Raw genomic sequence first — 8,663 nt, 5'->3', positions numbered from 1 at the left:
ATGGGAGTCAGAGTAGGGTTTCGATGACTAATTTTTCCAAAGTAGATCACCAAAGCCTTTAAAAAAATGTTTTTAGGAGCTTCTCTCTGGATAGACGAGAACCTGCAGCCCTTTAAAGGTCAGCTCACCCTGGGAGGAAGTCTGTTAAGCGATTGGGTCTGCAGAAGATAACAGATGCCCACCCAGCCTCTAGAACTTCGGGGATAAAGGTGAGGAGGTTGTATCAGATCACCTGTGTAGGTCGACTTTAACGGGCAGCTGATCTCTGATTATTAGGGCCGCAGGTGGCCAGACTCTTGAACTTGGACCTGATGACTGTGGATGGGCTCTGTAAATATGAAGGCATTTCTAAAAATCTGTGGAGAAATCGATTGGAAACATAATGCAATTTTTTCCCCCACAGATGTTTTGAAGCCCCCTGGTGCTCTAACATAAGCCCTGTGTGATGTAGTGGTTACACATTGGGCTGCGATCCTCATGGTCTGCAGTTCGAAACCACCAGCTGCTCTGAGGGAGAAAGGCTGGGTGTTCTACTGCCTTAAGCAGTTACAGTCTTTGAAACCCACAGGGGGTTTTGCTGAGTCAGCATTGACTCCATGGCAGGGCGTCTGGCTTTTGGGGTGCTTTGACACTAACTGGACTTAGCTGAAGGGTAAGGAGTGCTGGAGCAGTGGGTGCTTCCAAAATGAAATCCACCCGAATGATCCGTGTTCTCTAGGGATGCACTGTAAGTGTGAATCAAGGAGATCTACTTCGAGTTTCAAAAGGCTTTAGACTGTGTCTTTTAAAGGGTAACTTGCCAGTTTTTGTTGGGCACCAGGCCTCCAATAGGTAATAGTATGTATAATATTTCCAAATTGAATTAAATGATAGTAAATAGTGTATACTCATAGTAAAAGGGACAATTGATCAGTATGAACCATAAGATTATAAGAACCTACATTAGAAGGGCAGACGAGAGAGAGAGATGATATTCTTTTAATCAGCTTCAAGGCAATGCTTGTATAAATAAAGGCCCTAGAATTATAAAAAGCCCTCTTCTATGTCATCAGTGATGCAGGAAACTAGCCCAGAGTTTATTAAAACCTCAAATATTGAACTCATATGCTGGGTGAAACTAGCCAATCACAAAAGGACAAATAGTGCATGAGACCACTGTTACAAGGGGCCAAACCCAAAGGGAACAGACTTCTGGGATTGCCCAGTGGACGGGTGAGGGGGAGAGGTAGCAGGGAGGCGTGCTGAGGCAATGGGCCAGACTCTTGAGGGCCTTTAACTTGGTTGAAATGGAAGCTAGTAATAGCTTGTAAGAGAGAGAGAAGTTGCTGATGAGGGGTAAGCTTTTCAGGCTTTGATTTGACGTTTAAACTGTTGAATTCAAAATTGATCATCTGAAATGTAAACTCTCATCTAAGCTACAAAAAAACAATTGTTATATGTGAAAAAATAGAGGGAGGGCAAAGCAAAAACAAAAGCAGAAACACAGGCGAGTGGAATGGGAACAAACTAAAGATGGAGATAAATCCAGACGGTTTAGGAAAAGGAATGGCTCGTTCTTCCTTTGTGAGCCAGTAGCAGGTGACACGTTGTGGCCGTATTGTATCATTATGGCTTCCCTTTCTCATCCTTTTCACAAAGTACGGACCAGAGAGGGAACCTAGCAGAGGATTTAAAACCCATCCTCACAAAGATCAGGAGTGCAAGAGATGGGGTGTGGAAGGAATGCAGCCCTTGCTGGGTCCTGCAGGCAGCCTCCCTGCTGACATTCTGAATGCTTCCTGCCTAGGCTTTCCAAAATCCAGGTGTCCATTTTACTTCCAGTGCTGGGCTGCTGGGAAGTGGCCCCCAAGGGCTTGCAAAGTTCACATCAGAATTCCAGTCGTGCGCCATCTCAGGCTTCAAAATGACTTCTTCTCATTGCCATGATGAAATGATCCATAAATACATATTTTAACATTACAGAGTTTAAATATTATTACACATCTTACTTGATGTCAGACTTTGTTAAATGCGTGCCGGTATCTCAATTTACAAAGGTCAGTCGGGTGGCAGCAGAGAATAGAACCAGATGTATTTAAACATTCTCTTACCAGTACGTCCGATGTGGCTCAGATAACCCTGCCTTTTTCAAAGAGATCTGGGCTTTCTTTTCCCCGCTTGAAATGAAGCTTTAATGGGTGTCAGGTGGAGAAACTCTTTGCAGAGGTTGAAAAGATCCAGAGGACCAGTGTGGCAGGCACAGGCAAACGAATGGACAGGAAATCAGAAGCCATTTGAATGCCTCCTCAGCTCTCTGGTTGTGTCAGAACCTTTGGCTGCCCTCCCCTCCCTCCCACCCCCCGGGAATGTTTTCATCTCCATGGAAGGTAAATAGCATGTTCGTGTCATTGCTCAATTGCTATTCATGCCAGCACAGAGTAGTGGAAAGTGACCTACTTCCAGCAGCATCCATAGAAAGCCTCACTGCTTTCCATCAACCCTGATTTAAAAAGCCACCCTCTGCCTCCTGTGGCAGCTCTCCACCTGCCTCCAGAGACAGCGGGCTGTGGGCTATCCACCGTCTTCATTCCACTGCCTGTGATGATTCGTTTTCATCTGTCTTAGCCTCGTCTGGCAAAAGGGAAGGTGGGTGGGTGGGCCACTGTAAAAGACGTTGGCCTCTCTGGAATCTTCTAGGGGTAGAGCCATAAAGAGATGTTGGTGCGGCTGCAGAGGAAGGTCAGGTGATGTTTGCTTTCTCGAGACGACCTTTGTCTACATAAACATAGTTGATCAAGGGTTAATAACTCCTTGGAAGCCTTTTATAAGCATCTGTAATTAGATGGTTCTTTCTGATGGAGCATCACTGAATGCCGTTTCAACGGGGTCACGCTCTTCCGTTAAACTACAGCCAATCCTTACTCTTTAACTCTATAATTGATAGGCTAGACTGAGTTGGAAGCAGTCCAAACTCAAGGAGCTAAGTCTGATTTGAAAAACGTCCATAGGGTCTCTTATCCAGTTGGCATGCAGAAATTTACTCATCCTGCACCTGATTTGAGGTCTAACTAGAGCCAAGCATCATGTCTGGCTTTGCATCGTGGAATCACGTGGTTGGAGCAGGAGGGCCCTTGGTGACCCTCTTGTCCCATCACTTGAAGATGAGAAAGCAGAGCTACCGAGAGATTGCCCCGGCCCCTACTCCTGGCTCCCCAGTCTGATGCACTCTTTAACCTGGCATTCCATTTCTCATCACTGGGTCATTAATGCTTTGAAGCCCTTTGGTTTTTGCCATGGAGGGCAAATGTCACCAAGCAGGGGAAATAGAATTTCAATTATCCTTCGCCTGGAAGCAAGTGGAAATTTCTATTTCAAATCTCAGCACATCAAGAAGGTTCTAGTTTCTGAAAAAAGGAACCTCTGGTTGGGTGAGAGAATTTTGACCTTTTTAAACCATTTTGCTGTAAAGCGTTTTCCTCCCATACTTCTGTAGCCATTGCTCAAGCCAGGGTGGAGGCAGAGGAAAGAGGAGGGGACCAGGAGATCCACTCGCTGGCAGACAGGGAATTGCATACAGGAGCCACGATGTGAGGTTCATTCCCGGTTGGTCTCTGAACATCAGCCTATTGTCACAAAAGACTGTTGTGGCTGTGCTACCTCCCCATCAGCCAGCCCTGCCCAGGCCCAGACTTCAGGCCACTTGCTGGTGTCCTGGCATTGGTGCCGTCTGAATTCAGGGCCAGCAGGCCTTCTGGTTGATGTGACTCTTCCTCTGGGAATGTGGGATGGTATCACTTCAGAATCCATCCCAGGTGGTTCCCTATGGTGCACCGTACGGTGGACCAGAAAACGGAGCTCCAGGGTCATTGCTTCTCTGGCCAGCCTCCTTTCCTCACTTCTCGTGACTTTGTCCTTTCATTCTGCATCCTTCTCCCTTGCCTGTGTCTCACCTGCCCCTCATCTCTCTTCACAGATGGCTGGGACACTCATGTGCTGCTCTCATGTTTATGGAACAAGTTGGGGTCTTTAGAGGCTGCTGTTTTAGAGACATTAAAGACCGGGGTCACGTAGGGTACCAGGGTAAAGATTTGCAGGATAATTAGTGAACACCTACTGTTATTAACCCCCTGGCCTAAGGAGGTTATTTTGTTACAAAGGCGTTGAAAGTTAATACCACTGCTAATAGTTCCATTCAGAAAACCATAATGAATCCGTGTGGGAAACTAGACCTACCATCAATATCCTTCAAACTCTGAAATTACATTGGGTAGGGCCTGCAGCGAGGGAAGAAAAGCAAGAAAGGACAGAAGGGAAGGGGGTAATTCTATCTCAGGTCTATCTTTGGCAACCTTAAAGGTCGTCTCTATCTGATAGATAAGACCCATTTGTTCTTCTGAAGTGGGGACAGTTAGCTATCGTGACTAAAGTTCCGAGCTTCCTCTTTGTCTCATAGGGACACTCAGAATGGTGATTGGGATGGCACAGAGTGCCATCTGAGAACTGTTCCCATTGTCTTGTCGTTCTTTCTTAAAGAACATGTGGCTTTTCATAATACCACCCTTCATAGAACTGAAAGCAACCAAGCAAAACGAATAACCCAGAGGCACACCAATCTCCTATGCAGCAGGGTCCCCCATGGAAGTGGGCTTTATTTGAACTTGAATCGATCCAGTTCTTTCTGACTGTGTTCTGGGAAACCCCTTCGTGACCACGTTAGATTTTGTTTGGACAAAGGATTCCAAGACTAACAGCATGCTTGAAAATCCTGATCTAAGCAAGATCTCTTAACAGTCAGTAATGGCTATCAGGGGCTATCGCCCTCAACCTTGAAAGACGACAGGGCTACTTCATCGGGTGCCCTTTTCCTGGGGCTCAGAATTGGCCAGTTAATGTGCCCTCCTCCCTTGACCTCGGCAGCCTCCATAACCTCATTACAGCTCAACTGCATTCATCTCGAAACTCAGCTTTGCCAGGAATGAAGAGGAGCCCACAATTCCAGGACGGCTAGAGCCACAGCTAGCCTGAAATGGTTCAATTGAATTAAAGGAGCTTAGACAATTTCCCCGGTTCAAATCAACCTGACTTTAAGATGTTACACTCTTTGAAAGAAAGGATCCTCACTAAGGCCCTTAGTGAGGTTGTCTTTGAGACACATTCTGACCATGGCATGATCGTCACAGCTCAGCCCAGGGCCTCAGCATGGAGAGATGTTATTCAGAAGGAACAGGCCACTTAGGGGTTACTTGACATTTGTAACGAATAGAAGAGGAATTTTTACAGCAAAGTTTGGGTGTCCTAACTTAACCCCACAAATAGGCTATGCTACAAGCTCTCAGCCCACAAGCTAACATTAGAACGACGACTAAGGCTGATTTTAAAGCGATTTCACCTCACTCTCCTTCCCTCTGCCTCTCCCTGTCCCACATTATTTTCTGCCATCGCTTGCCCTGTCCAAGGTACCAGAAGCCTAGCTCTCTGGTCCATGTAGAAGCTATTACGTTTTGTTCTCCAAAGCCATGCATCTGGACCAGGATGAATGAACATCTTTTTTCTTTTTTTTTTCTCACCAGACTAAAGTCTCGTCTGGATTGGCCTGGAGTTTAGCCCTTACAGGCTTTGGTCAAATTATCCCAAGTTTGTCCACCCTGTGTTCAAAGGGATAGGGAGGGTGGAGCGAGCACAACTTACATTTCAGAGTTTGGACTACTAAAACAAAGACAAAAACATTGCCTTTATTGGTACTTGTGCATGGAAAACCTACATATCATACCTATAAAATGATCTTGACGTTCATCTGCCCAGGTCTTCATTAGACAGATGAGAAAACTCAAAGCCAAGGACTTATTCAAGGTTATCCAGACCTCGTAAGTCTCAGTTCAGCATTTTGGGGACGACAGACTATAGGAGTGCTTTCACAGTGTAACCCCACCAGCATCTACTCTACCTGCTACTCTTACTAGGTTGTTCTGATCCTTCTAAATCACAGCTTTGTTTACTTCCTTGCTTAAAGAGATCAGGGGTGACTTTCCATTAGCTACACTCAGTTTAACAGCCAAACCCATTCAGTGTTAGTATCCATCTACACGTTTGTCTCGGTCCCACACGGTTTCTTTCCATAGCCTCCTCTCTAAAGTTTAACCAGACCTCCGCCAGTCCTGCCAGCACACACTCTCCCTCTGTTTCTCCATACACACTGTCCTCTTCTGGAATTGCCTCCCCAAGTTGCCTTCCCATTTGATTCCTTCCCATTCGTTCGTGCCTGGCCAACTTCCACCCTCTCACTCCATACTGCTGTGCAGTTATTTGTGGCCACGGCTTATATTTCTTACCAGATTGAAAACTCCCGAGAACTGAGGCCGTGTAGCACTATTTGGTGAATGTAGCAAATACTTCGAAGATAATTGTTATATTGAAGAATGAATGGCATCCTGGCTTCTGCGGATCCAGACAGGTCCACGCTTTTCAGAAGTGCTGAAAAGCATGAGGTTTGCAGAGAGGCAGTGGAAACATGCTAACAGGCTGGACAGTCTTGCCTTTCCAGCTATCTCAGCTCAGACCAGGATTCTGGTATTTGTGCTCTTGCTACCTGTGGCATCCTGAGATAAATCTGTAGGATTCATTGGTACTTGTTTGATCCAAGAATTGATGACACAGCTCTGTCCCATCCCCGGCCCTACAGAAGCCTTGGTCTGGAGCCACTGTTTTGTCACTTCCAAAAAATATAGCTCCTCAGAGGGCTCAGAGAAGGCTTTCATTGGTGAAACTATTTCTGAGCATTTTTCTTCTTAATAGATTCTGCTGGCACCCTAACGAACGTGACTGCGTTCAGGGAAAACGGGGCTCTGATCTCAGCCCCATTGGTGAAAAATTCACGAGACCGTTACTTGCCCTAGTGGTGTTTTCGTTCCATTAGTCCACCCTGGCCAGCTATCGTATACATCACATGCTCCTAGTTTGCATCAGATCAGGTTCTGCCAGGAAAGGAAAGAAGCCAAGGAAGAAGCTATCATTCTGTGATTGTCTTGAATGGGGAATATCATGGGTGTCCTTGACAGAGGTGATGTCCTCCTTTCGTCATCATCTGAGATCCATCTGATCTGGGCAGAATTGACATCCATCAAGATGGCGTCATGTGACTCCCAGAGGGACTCAAAGAGCTGACCTGGAAGCTGAGGGCGGAGCTTCTGTATGCTCAGCCCACCCCCCTTGGGAGAACTTTTCCCAAACCCTACACTTTCTCTTCATCCCACCACTATTCCGACCCTGAAGCAGAGCACCTTCCCCAGCATGAAAGTCAACCGGGACGACTAATAAGTATGGGGCCTTGGGGTGGGTGACTGATGAAATGTTCTGGAATTCGATAATGGTGGTGTTGTGCAATTGAGGAATATATGGAAAAATCACTGCATTATACACTTTAAATTACATGTTTGATGTGTATGAATTATATCTCAGTTTTTTTTAAAAAGTCATAGGATGCCAAGTCCTTACACAGTCATACAATAGTGCTGTGCTAAAACGCACCTAAGAGACCACATGGACTTACTGCTCCAGTGCTTCCCCCCTCTCTCTGCATGTTCTGAGGTTATGTCACCTGCGTGCGTGTGTATGTGTGTGTGTGCGCGCGCGCGCGGGCGTGCATGTGTGTGCACGTGTCCTGGGGCTGGAGCAGATCTGTCAGAAGTTCATCCATCTTCATGCTGTGTCAGGTTGTTGTGACCTTGGTCCAGATATTTACTTGCCTCTGCTTCCACTGTTAAAACTGAGGTAATGAGCCGGACCTACTTGATGAGGATCCCCTGGGAAATAAAAATCTGGTTTGGTAAGTGACTTAGAGGCATAGGGTGCTAGATTTCTACTGAATAATTACAGGGAAGGCTGGAATGGCACCCAGACGTGTGTGGAATAATTCCCCGGCTGGGGTGCAGTGGCACCGGCTGGAGGCTGGGCATGTGTTGCTCTGCGTGATTGACTTATTCCATTAGGTGCTCTATCAGAAGCCGTTATTGCTTGTGGGTTTTATGTCTGTGGTGAGAAGCAAGCTGATTTGGGTGTCTACTGCTATGACGGGAAAGGGACTTGGGTGGGGGGCGGTGTTTCCTGGGAGGAATCTGCTGGGTGCTTTTATGTAGCGTTTAAGCACCATGACTGATAGGAAAGCGTAATGCAATGGAGAGAGATGTGTGATTAGAGGGCTTACCGGTGAATGTCACGTGTGATGGGTTTCTCTACCTGGAAATCTGGAGGAAGCTTCCTAGAGGAACGGTGGGCCTGAGAAAAGCAGAACTAGAAGGCAGGAGAGCTTCCCTTCCCACCCCCTCCATGCACTGCAGCTCAGCGGGGCTGATGCTCGTCCCCTCCCAGGACACACTCAGACCATCAACAAGTGGCTGGGTCCTCTCTGGACTTAGAGGGAGGAGCTCACGACCCGATCTTTGCAGCCCCGCTCACACTTCCCTTTGCAAGGCCATCTCCATTCTCAGGTGAGGAGGGTAGCACGTAAGAGTTGGTGGTACTGGTGTCTTTGAGGGACAGGTTTGTGACCTGTGGCTCGTAGATACCCTCCTCGGTGACCCACCCTGAGGAAGTGGTCAGTAGCCTTCCTCCTTTCTTCTCTGTGCTTAGTATGCTGACCCTCGCAATGCCCAGTGTCCTTTCCTCACTTCTCCACCTACTGGAAGGTA

General features: G+C 46.9%; 1 protein-coding gene across 1 annotated transcript in view; it reads left to right on the top strand.

Moving 5' to 3' along the window:
• ASTN1 (astrotactin 1) overlaps positions 1-8,663 on the top strand; it is a 402,092-nt gene that overhangs the window by 123,767 nt on the left and 269,662 nt on the right. The gene's annotated exons all lie outside the window — the stretch shown is intronic.

Source organism: Echinops telfairi, unplaced genomic scaffold (assembly GCF_000313985.2).
Source record: "Echinops telfairi isolate 266 unplaced genomic scaffold, ASM31398v2 ScPeMD7_7424;HRSCAF=8462, whole genome shotgun sequence".
Taxonomy (NCBI): Eukaryota; Metazoa; Chordata; class Mammalia; order Afrosoricida; family Tenrecidae; genus Echinops; species Echinops telfairi.
The sequence above is the reverse complement of the archived record's forward strand: the minus strand, read 5'-3'. Positions and strand labels throughout refer to the sequence as shown.